The 10531-nt window shown below is 44.7% G+C and overlaps 1 protein-coding gene across 1 annotated transcript in view; it reads right to left on the minus strand.

Annotated features, from left to right (window-relative positions):
* Cttnbp2nl (CTTNBP2 N-terminal like) overlaps positions 1–10245 on the minus strand; it is a 44022-nt gene extending 33777 nt beyond the window's left edge. The window contains exon 1 of the mRNA XM_055628106.1: positions 10196–10245. The gene's annotated coding sequence lies outside the window, so the exon portion shown is untranslated. The remainder of the gene's footprint in view (positions 1–10195) is intronic.
* Between the last annotated feature and the right edge of the window lie 286 nt (positions 10246–10531).

Below are 10531 nucleotides of genomic sequence, written 5' to 3' on the forward strand. Positions count from 1 at the left end.
GGGCCGAAGGTGGTGAATGACTCCAAGGAAGCAGTTATCCAGATCCCACGGGACTGATAAACATATGAACTACCAGGGACAATGACAGCACTCCCAAGGACCTGCACAGGACACGATTCCAGCACGGAGAAAGACAACTGGACACAAGGTCCCATTCCTAATCTTTTTAGCCATTTGTAACCGATACCTGACAGGAAAAGGAAAATCAGTTTTCTTTAACCAAGTGTCATGGGCAAGTCCCAATACAAAATGGACTCCATGTTTCTTTTTGTGTTTGGGTATGTGTGTGTGTGATTTTTTTCTCTCTTTCTCATTGGGTTTATGAGAGAATGAACATGAAGTTGCATGGCAGGGAAGTGAGGAAGGGAAATGATATGACCAAAATACTTTGCATAAGTAAAATCTTAATAAAAATTTGCTCAATTCAATCCTTAATCCAGTAAGACTGGAATCCTTATGAGAGAAAATTAGAATGCAGACCAGTCAGGGGAAAGTGCAAGTCCAGAAAGCACCCTGGTCAGAAGACTGATCTAAACTTTTAGCCAACAGTAAGTGAGAAAATACAGTCTTCTTATTTAAACACTAACCATTTACTTTTCATTTGTTTGTCTCCTACGTCCTGGATGGCTTGGAACTTGCTACTATAGTAGGCGGACAAACTTGCAACAACCTTCCTGTCTCTACCGCCCAAGTGCTGGCGTTCCAGGCATGTGCCACTAGGGCCTGCTCACTTTCTACTTTTTTTTTTTGGAGGGGGAGCAGGGGGTGTTATTTACTTATGTATTTTACGTACACTGATGCTTTGTCTGGATGTATGTCTGCACACCAGAAGAGGGCATCGGACTGTGAGCTGGGAATTGAACCCGGCTCCTCTGGAAGAGCACCCAGTGCTCTTAGCTGCTGAGCCGGTCTCTAGCACTCACTTTCTGCTCTTAAAGTACATCTGGATCTGAGCCCTCCCCCTGCCAGTGAGGACATACCATAACACACCTTTTCTCAGACAGCTTTAACTTTTTTCCTAGCCATGCAATAAACAGCGTTACAATAAAAAGAATGGTCTAGAAAAACATTTTTAGAGATTGTACATTTCAAGACCCTTTGAATTATCCTGGAAGGCAGTCTGAGCAATGCGCTTGGGGAGAAGTTACGATGGTGTTGAGGGATCAAGACATTTATTTATCTAACACTGTGGGTGTCTCCAGGGAGCAGCTCCTCAAGGTCAGCATTAAGACACTGGAGTACTCAATTTAAGGCAGACTTTGCAGGCTTACGCTGACTATAAAAATGCTTGCTACGAACAATGAAAACGTTAATCACCACCACTTTAGCATTCTGTAGCATAACTTTCTAAGAATTCAGACAAGAAGCAGTGAAAAAAAAAAAAAAAAAGACACGCATTTCTTTGGCTAAGCACAAATATGTACCAGTTATTTCTAAGCACCCGAAGCCTTGGGTGAGAGATATCACACCCCTCAACAACAGATCACTACAATCTGGGTTAAAAACAGCGAAGCTGACACACAGTAGCAACTTGCTCCAAGTCTTGTAGCTGGTACAGGAAAGAAACCGATTTTGAACCCAGTAATCCAGAGGCTTCCTTGAAACCACCGTTCATGGCTGATCTAACTTCATCAGCCTTAGGTGATGGAACCACCTCAGAAATAATTTAATTTGGCCCCCTCATTTTACAAACGAGCACTGAACACATGAGCACAGTTAATGAGAATCAGGTCTAGCAGTGACCACATTATCTCCACGCCCCCCAGCACTGTGCGCGCCCCTCCCCCCGTGTGCCATGGTACCTGTGCGGTGTTGTTCAGAAGATGACTTGCCAGAGCTGGTACTCTCCTTCTATCATGTGGGTCCTAGGACTGAACTCAGGACATGAAGCTTGGCTGCAAATGTCCTTAATCACCACTTACTCATTTCTAAAATCTAGTCTAATTTGCTGTTCCGGACACCAAGATCAACCTTTGGTTTGGTTTGGTTCTTACGGTCTTCTGTGCATCTGTCTCTCTCATTCTCTCTCTTACAATCTGTTAAGATTTACACGTGTACTGAAGAACAGTGGAAGCAGCCTTAGGACCATACATAAACCAGTGTGTTTCCCTCTGTATGAGGATACCAAGACAAAGCTATTAAAAAACCAGGCCTGCTAACCAGGCATGGTGGTGCGTATCTATAATTCCAGCACTCAGGAGGCCGAGGCAAGAGGTTCAAGTCAAGCCAGTACTACACAGTAAGACCCAGCTTCGCAAACAAAACCAAACCAGGTCTGTCTACCCTGACACCTGCTTACACCCTTCCAGTATTCTCGCCGACATATGACCACACCAGAAGAACTGCATAGTTTTAGCTTCTGGAATGGTGTGAATGAAAAATAATAATAGTTTTTTGTTGCTGTTGTTTTGTTTTGTTTCTCTGTGTAGCGTTGGCTATCCTAGACTCATCTGGTAGACCAGCCTGGCCTCGAACTTGCAGAGCTCCGCCTGCCTCTGCCTCCCCAAGTGCTGGGATTAAAGGTATGTGCCACTGTGCCCAGCTGAAAATTAATGTTAGTTTTAACAAAACATCATTCATTACAATTTTAAGATGACACGTATCTTTAAACATCAGATTATCAGAAGTTTGAGCTTTTTTAGTACTTGCTAGCTAGTTTAAACGAAATTATAACAAGATTTCAACCTAACATGTCTGTCTGTCTGCCTAACTTACCTACCAAAACCCCTGAAACTGCTTTTCTGAAACAAAACCAGAGCAATGGTCATGTAGGTTGATTTCATTTTCAGTAAAATGCTTCATAGGTCACAATTCTTGAGGCCAGCTGAACAGAAAAATCTTTCACCTGCTACAGAGGATGAAGTCACTGATTCCAGTGACTACAAAGACACAATCCCAGTCTGGAGGATTAACCACAATAGCCAAAGTATCGATGTCTCTCTTAACTATGCTCACAACCTCTTTCCCTGAACTGCAAAAACCTTCACATAAGCCTCTAAGGCTGTGGTGCTCAGCCTCCCCAATGCTTCTGACCCTTTAATACAGTTATTCATGTTGTAGTGACCCCCAACCATAAAATTATTTTGTTGCTACTTCATAACTGTGATTTTGCTACTTATGAGTTGCAATATAAAAGGCTGCATTTTCCGATGGTCTTAGGTCGTGACCCCTGTGAAAGGATAGTTTGACAGCCCCCCCCCCCGCCCCAAGGGTCAAGACTCACAGGTTGAAAAACATTGCTCTAACATAAGATTAGTTTTAAAATAGTTTGTTGCCAGCTGAATATTACCAACAAACAGCAGTGTTTTCTGATGCAAGTCCCTCAGGGGAAATCACCCTCATGGGAGACAGTGTGTTGTGTTGAAAGCGCATGGATGTTGGAGCCTGACACTGGGTTTTCAAGCTGCCTCAGGTCCATCTAACACCCAAGCTGTAAAATGGGATGACATCTATTCCAGCAGGAGGCTGTGTGGACTCAATGAGCTTGTGACTGCAAATGGTCAGCTCTCACTGGGCATGCCTGAGGAGCAGCCATTTGAGTCCACCCATAAGGACAGGACATTATTTTTTGTTTATTTTCTTTTTCAGTGGAGCATCACTGTCTATCATTCAGGTGTCTAATCTACAAATAAAAATAAACTTATTCCTTTCTTATCCCAACCCAGCAGGTTGGCCTGATCCAAGGAGGAGATGGGGGTCTCCAATTCCCAAAACAGTCATTTATGGATATGTTCAAAACACATCCAAGCCAATGATAGCTGCAGACCACTTGGGAACAGAAAAGGACACTCTTCTGCCTACATTAACCCTCTGTGCCTTTTGCAACAAAAATGAAAAGCAAAAGCACGTCTCTGTTTCTAGTGAAAAAAAATTTTTTTAACAGCTTTTAATCAAGTTACAACTTTAAACATGTAATAGAGTTGCTAAAAATATCACAGCTAATTTTGACATTAGACGTGGGACAGAAATGAGCCCAGCTCTGAACTCGAGAGCAGTTATCCCATTCTTTTTCATCAATTCATCCATTCACATGCCTGCTTGGTGTTTCACAAGATTCGGAACTCTCCGGGCAGCTACTGTGTCTGGTAGAAAGAGGAGGAAGAAGTGGGAGGCATTTGCTCACAGTAACTTGGAGACTGATTCTATTTAGGGAGGTAGATAGGAGAACTAGTCCAAACTCAGCAGAGGTTTGGAGACTCAGTGACGAATGACAATGTGGCCAACAGAAACAGGGATGTTAGAACAGGAACTGGGTCTAGCTCGGAGACACTGCTGAGTAAGAACTAAGCAGACCCCAAGAGGAACCTGTGGGAGTCAGCTGGGGTAAGGAGGGGCAAGGGCTTAGGAGATGGGATCTTTTTAAAAAGTAATTTATTTTGGTGTCTTCAACTTAAGACGAGAGGTAATACTGATATACAGGACCAGATTTGTACCCTCAAATACTAAGCCAGACTATAGCCTTGTCTGCTAGCAAAGACCCATGATCCCCAGCCACCTGGGAGTCTGAGGCAGGAGGATCTCAATTTCAAGGCCTGTCTGGACTACAGAATGGGTTCAAGCTTGGACAATTATTGAGTGAGACCTGGTATCTCTCTCTCTCTTTTTAAAGGAAGAAAGAAATGAGAGGTGGGGACAGAGCTCAGGGGCAGTGTTCACCTTCAGGTACACACAAGACCCTTGGGGGTAGGGGGTGATAAAGAACTAGATGGGCTCTTCTCCCCCACCCACCTCCTGCTAACACAAAGGAACCTAAGTAACAGCCCACAACTTCCCAGTCATTATTTCTATATTCTTCTTTCCTTAGTACCTGCAAGCCCTATCACTTTTTCTTTTCTTTTCTGGTGCGTGTGTCATGTCTAGATGAATGTGAATGTGAAGGCCAAAGGTCAGTAACAGGTATCTCCTAAATCGCTCTCCACCTTATTTTACGAGACAGCCTGTCATTGAATCTGGAACTTCCTGATTGGCTGGCTAGTCTCGGGCTCCCCTGTAAAGAGCCCACAGCTGCACTGGCTGTCTGTGAGGCTGCTGCAGAGTCCCATGCATTTATACGCTCACTAGGCTCAGAGTCGGGAGTCTTATTTATTTATTTAGGCTGTAAACTCCATCCTCTTGTCCTCACTAATTTTCCTTTCCACTTTCAATTAAATTCACTAACAATTATAGGTTATGTTCTTTGTGGCTCTAACAATTAGATTCCTTTAACAGCAAAGACACATTTAGAAAGAGAGCTCTGGCTTTGCATTTGACACAAAGAGTTTGGATATACTCTGCGAGGAGGGGCCATAAGATTGCACTCTTTACTTCAAGGCTGTCTGAAGTCCTGGCTTCAAACCCCAAACCCTTGCCTTTGCCATCTTCCACATCCATTCTCAAGTCACCTATCCCTATTTCCTTCCCATCCATTCTCAGTTGCTCTTAAAAGTATTCCTTACATTTGGATTAACATGGGAGGTAGTCTTCAAAAATAAGAAAAGAAAAAAGCTTCAAATATTTTTTTTCCTTTTGTTTTTTTTTTTTTGGTTGTTGTTGTTGTTTTGTTTGTTTGTCTGTTTGTTTTTTCCCCCGAAACAGGGTTTCTCTGTGTAGCCTTGGCTGTCCTGGAACTCATTTTGTAGACTAGGCTGGCCTCCAACTCATAAAGATCCGCCTATCTCTGCCTCTTAGTCCTGCAATTAAAGATGTACACCACCACTGCCTGGCTGCTCAAAATCAAAATTATCATGGAAAAATTGCTTAAATCTTATAGAAGATACAACCCATACAGGAAGCACAAAACCATAAAAGATACAGGGTGGTGGTATTTAAAAGCAGAGCTTGGAGTGAAACAACAGGTAACTTGAATCTCTTGCCTTTGTTTTACACACACACACACACACACACACACACACACACACACACACAAGAGGAATGTGCATGATACAACAATATACTCTCAGAAAACACCGTTGGCTCAGGTGTGTTGCATTTTCCTCAACTTAGTAATCTCAGCTACTTAGATTTCTTTTATTTTACTATGTGTACCAGTGTTTCACCTGCACGCACTTATGTACACACCACTTGGGTGCCTGGTGCCAGGGGAAGTCAGAAGACGGTGCTGGAGCCTCTGGGACTGGGGTCACATGGGTGCTGACCCTGAAGCTGGGCCCTCTGGAAGAGGAAAAAGTGCTCTTAACCCTGAGCATCTCTCCAGCCCAAACCAGACAAATTTAAAAAAAACAACCAACCAGCAAATACTACTTCACTTTTGCTGAAGTAGACTATTTAGTGTCTTTTCCTTTCCTCTTTCATTTGGACTATGGCGGTCTCAAAGGGGAACCTCCTGCCTCAGCCTCCAGAGGGCAGAAAGGGGTGTGCATTTCAACTTCCTTAACGCACATACCAAGTGCTAATAACAAGGAAGATGACAGTAATAGCATCTCTCAATGGCTGGTTCCTATGAGGCACTTTGCTTAACAGGGCAATCTGCTGGGGGCATTTTCTATACAAACACACACACAGTGGGTTTACACAATCTTTAAAAACAGAAAAATCCTCTAGCTCACACCTGAGGGGCTTTGAACTAGAAATAACCTCTCTTCACCTCACACCACTCAACATCAGTCAACAGTAGCCTCTAAGAAACACCACAGGGAAGCCAAGAATTCAAATTCCTGTAGGAAACTAACCCGTACAACTGTAAATGTGATTCTGACTTGGCACAAATCTGTAACAGAGCAGGGATATGGTGCTCACCACAAGAATCTGACGATTACTGTTAGGGATCTGTGAAGTCCTGTGCGAATTACTACATTTAGTGATAAATTAAACACAGAAAATTGGGGTTGGAGGTATATATCGCTCTGGTGGAAGATTTGAGGTCAAGTCTCAGCAGAGGGTTAAGAGAAACACACACACACACACACACACACACACACACACTGAAAAAAATCCACTAAAACAAAACCCATAAAACCTTAAAGGAGAACAACTGTCGGGGCTTGAGAGATGGCTCAGAGGTTAAGAGCACTATCTGCCCTTCCAAAGGTCCTGAGTTCAGCTCCCAGCAACCACCTGGTGGCTCACGACCATCTATAAGATCTGTTGCTGTCTTCTGGCATGCAGGTGTACACTATATACACAATAAATCTTTTTTTTTTTTTTTTTTTTAAAGGAGAACAATTGTCTTAGTGTGTGTTTCTATTATTTCACCACAACCAAAAGCAACTTGGGGGGAAAAAGGTTCATCTCATCTTAGAGTTCTCGGGTCACACACTATCTCTGAGGGAAGTCAGGGCAGGAATCTGGACTGAGGAAAGGAAGCAGAGGCCATAGAGGAATTGGAATGCTGCTCACTGGCTGGTTCAGCCTGCTTTCTTACAGCACTGAGGCTCCAAGCCTGGGGCGAGGGTGGGGGCATGTGGGGGGAGGACATCACCCACAGTGAGCTGGGTCCTCTCACATCAATGGCAATCAAGAAAATGCCCTTACAGGCCAATCCGGTGGGGGCATTTTCGCAACTGAGATTCCCTCTTCCCAGATGAGGCAGGCTTGTGGAAAGATGACATGACTAGCTAGCCAGCAGTACACCAATGTCAAACTAAATACTCAGAACGACTCCATCCCCTTTAGATCAGATTTTCGCACACACATAACTTTAACATTACTACAACTGACCAAGTCCATAAATCTGGCTCAAAATTCATGACAGAGAAAAAAAAAAAATACTACCTAGCCAGAGATATTTTCTCATAGGGAAGTCAATATTTTAGCCACTTCATGTATTGTAATTTCCAATCATGTCAGGCACGGAAAAAATCAAATTACATGAAGACAGACGGTTTAAACGAACAAGATATAACATATTTTATCAGTTTGTTATTTGTCTAGTTTGACTCTTCCTTGAGAGCTTTAAACTAAATTCAGTGTTCACATTAGGCACTGTGGAAGCTATAAAGACAAGACTTTATGACCTCAAAGAGTAATTTAATGAAACGCACTAAACACACACACAAACTGTCTGCACACGTTTTCTTCATCTAACATGACCAAAAAAAAAAAAAAAAAAAAAAAACCTTTGTAAAGGTTAAAGGAAAGACACCAGAGCTGCACAGTACTGTAATCCCAAAAGGCAGGGTTACACAGTTTTCAGAAACAGGGTGAGACCAAGTGCCCTACTCTAAATTAAAAACAAAACAAAACAAAACCCTCAAGATCCAAAGGTGTATTAAACAGGTCTAGTTTGTTGTGTCAGAACATCAATGGACATTATTTTCTTTTTCCTCTCTGTTTATCAAGGCTCTGGCAACCACCATTCCTTTGGTTTCCTGACTTCTCCTACCTTCGCTTATTTTCTGTTCTCTACTCATGTAATAAGATACATCTTTTGGGGATTTCCTGTTCTGCTTCTAGTTTTTTCCCCCACTGTTGCTATTTCTGGGATAATGTATCTCTCCCTCCTATGGCAATAAACTTTATGTTTGCTAGAGAGAGCCTGCATACAGTTTCTTCTTTGTGCTTCCTTTCCCTACATATCTGGAAACAATCACGAAGGAGAGCCTAGAGTGGTTCTGAAACCTTGGAACCTAACTATTCAAAAATAATTACTTTCAGGAAGTCTGCTCAGAAAGGTTAGGGACAACAGGCCTCTACAATCACCCTCTGTGACTGCAACTCTGCATCTTACAGCTAGCAGCTATAAATAGCCAGTAGCAAAATGAACTTGAGATAAAAAATTTTAAGATGCTCAAAATCTGGGAAAAGTTAATAGGTAGTACTGATAGCCAAAGATGATTAGTGGAGATTCTATGACTTTTTAACATTAGGATAAAGTCATTTGTACTTTGCAAATGCTGAAATCTTGAAGACTTGAGCAAATCTTTACAAGTGCTCCACAGAGACATTTCAGTAGTTTTACACAAGAACTGAATCTATCAGGCCTTTTATTTGCCCTTCTCCCTGATACTGAAAACTACCTTTTATTTTAATGATTTAAATTTTGGTTGATGATGCTGGTGCAGTAGGAACAATCACAATTTCTGTTAATTTCCTCTGAGGTTAAAATCCCACTATAAAAGAGGGGTGAGACAGTATTCCAGAGGCCACAGGACCAGATTAATCATAAACCTAGCCAACTGAACCTGAATTTTGTTCAAATACTTCCTGTCTTTTGTTTCAACCTGCCATACACCTTTTCAAGGTTAACTGCAGTCTCCCTGAGCAACGGACCTGCCCACTCCAAATCGGGAGACGGAGACGGGGATTCCTAGTGCAAAGCCATTTATTGACTCCCCGACACTGGTTCATTCGAAAATATGCTATTATCCACTGACTGTCAAACAATACACACTGCATTCCTGCCCACACCAGGCCAACTCTGCTGATAGCTAACACACCCACCTTGCAAAAAACATGCGGACCCGTTTCTATCAAGTTCTTAGGGAAGAAACCGGTTGGAAAGCAGAACCGAAAGGGAACTCACAGCTAAAAAGCCCCTAAGACCTGGGTTCTCCCACAAGAAACAGAAAAGATGAGGAAGGTACAAAGGGCGATGGGAAGAAGGTAATATAGGATTTCTCTTGCCAGATTCTAAAAATGTTCCGAAGCCGGGGGGCTCTCAACACTCAGCTAGGGAACACAGGATTCGAGGGGCTGTAGGAGCAACCATAGGCTGGGGGATGGGAAGGCTAAAGAGGGGGTAAGGCCGCTTTGGCTGTTGGATGTGTCTGGCTGGGTCCTTTTTTTTTTTTTTCTTCTCCGCCCATCCCTCATCAGGAAAACGATGTCTTTATCTTACGCAGGACTATAGTTCTGGTCTCAGGCTTGCAAGCAGGGGACAGGTGTGGGAAGGGATGCCTGGATTTGCGGGGAGTCCAACACAGGGGTGGGGGCTGCAACCTAGGAGACTAAACCCACTAGTCCCTCTCCGAGGCTGGGGCTGGGCACAAGGCGACGTGGAGTGAGCCGGGTCAGGAGGGGACCCCTGCTGAGGGGCGGAGGCTGGCGAGAGACAATGAACAGCCGCGAAGACCCCCGCGGATGCCGCGGCGCCTCCTCGGGGGATTCCCGGGATCTGGAGGCGGCGGCCCCGCCCCCTAGGGGACCAGCCCTACCGCGACAGGGATGGCCGCTGGAAGCCACCCCCGCTACCGGACAGGAGGCGCTCTCGGGGACCCGGCCCCCCAGCACCACCGCGCCCCGAGCCCGCGCTCCGTACCTGGCCTCGGCGCTCCGGGATCCGTCCCCGCCGCCGCCTCCGCCGCCCGCTCCCCATCCCCAGCCTCCCAGGACCCGCCCCCTTATCGGCCGGCGGCAGTGACCGGCAGACACCACGGCCAATCACAGTCTTGCCTTCGCGCCCTTGCCTCCAATCCGCGCCGGCTGAAGGCGGGGCTTCTCCAAAATCATCCCGGCTCCTCCCGGGGCCCCAAGATCCCTTTTGTTTGGGAGAGCTAGGCTGGGATTGAGCTGGCGTCACTTCCGAGAGGAAGTACCCTCCTCCGGTCGTCTGGAGTCTGGGCTCTCTCTTGTCCTGGCCCGGGTTCTGCAACTT

This window comes from Psammomys obesus, unplaced genomic scaffold (assembly GCF_907164565.1).
Source record: "Psammomys obesus unplaced genomic scaffold, mPsaObe1.curated_primary_1811, whole genome shotgun sequence".
Taxonomy (NCBI): domain Eukaryota; kingdom Metazoa; phylum Chordata; class Mammalia; order Rodentia; family Muridae; genus Psammomys; species Psammomys obesus.